Source organism: Battus philenor, unplaced genomic scaffold (genome assembly GCF_028537555.1).
Source record: "Battus philenor isolate CCGP_79_NKW_IND1 unplaced genomic scaffold, ilBatPhil1.0.hap1 SCAF_7, whole genome shotgun sequence".
Classification (NCBI taxonomy): domain Eukaryota; kingdom Metazoa; phylum Arthropoda; class Insecta; order Lepidoptera; family Papilionidae; genus Battus; species Battus philenor.
This window is the reverse complement of record NW_027181737.1, coordinates 15461716-15463125: the sequence shown is the minus strand read 5'-3', so window position 1 is coordinate 15463125 and position 1410 is coordinate 15461716.

The following is a 1410-nucleotide window of genomic DNA, read 5'->3' as shown; positions in this document are numbered from 1 at the left end:
TACCGCATTCAGTTTTGACTTTTAGTGTAGGAATTAGAATATAATTTAATACACAATTCAATTATTAACACAATGAACGACTGAAATATCAAAAATGTAGAAAAATGTAAGAAATTGCATCGATTAGGATGATGTACGAAATATTTTTTTACAACAATTTCGGAAAATCTGCACGTATTTGAAAGCAAAATACTTTCTAAAGATAAAAACATTTATGTGATTCAAGTGAAAGCTCTATCTACCCACAATTAATTTTAAACAAGCATCTTACAATACGAACATGTCAAGATATTTTTAATTTATTAATTTACAATAGCAATAAAAAATACCTACATTCAATATTATAACAATACCGCGCACCGAAGCATTTAGATTCTCAAAGCACTCAATATAAGAGAGATCACTATCGACTGTTTAAATACGAATGCTCAAGTTTTTCGGACATGTCACTCGAAGTGAGGACCCAAAGGAAGATTTGGTGCAAGGAACATTGAAAGCAAGCTCTCGTGGACGCTTAATCAGTAAATGAATGCTCTCTCGGCAAACACCACTCAGCCAAGAGTGCCTGATTATAAATATAACCTAATTATAGGTTATATTTATAATGTAGGTTATATTTGTAAGGTATATACACCTACTATTTTGCATACTAAACTTTTATTTAGATACACACCTTCAGGCAGATCTTTAAAATGCATGCAGAAGCGTATTACATACTGCGACTAACATTCCAAAAAAATTATTTCAACATACCCTCCATAAAACGATTAGCAGCAATCTTCACTTACCCGCATTTTACTATGGGATTATCTTCAATATAAACAGCGTTTGTTACAAAGGACAAGGGCAGGAATTAAATGAAAGATCATTTAAAACAAAATAATTTCAATATACCCTACATAAAACGATTAGCAGCAATCTTCACTTACCCGCATTTTACTATGGGATTATCTTCAATATAAACAGCGTTTGTTACAAAGGACAAGGGCAGGAATTAAATGAAAGATCATTTAAAACAAAATAATTTCAATATACCCTACATAAAACGATTAGCAGCAATCTTCACTTACCCGCATTTTACTATGGGATTATCTTCAATATAAACAGCGTTTGTTACAAAGGACAAGGGCAGGAATTAAATGAAAGATCATTTAAAACAAAATAATTTCAATATACCCTACATAAAACGATTAGCAGCAATCTTCACTTACCCGCATTTTACTATGGGATTATCTTCAATATAAACAGCGTTTGTTACAAAGGACAAGGGCAGGAATTAAATGAAAGATCATTTAAAACAAAATAATTTCAATATACCCTCCATAAAATAATTAGCAGCAATCTTCACCTACCCTCATTTTACTATAGGATTATCTTAAATATAGACACTATTTATAACAAAGTATAAAG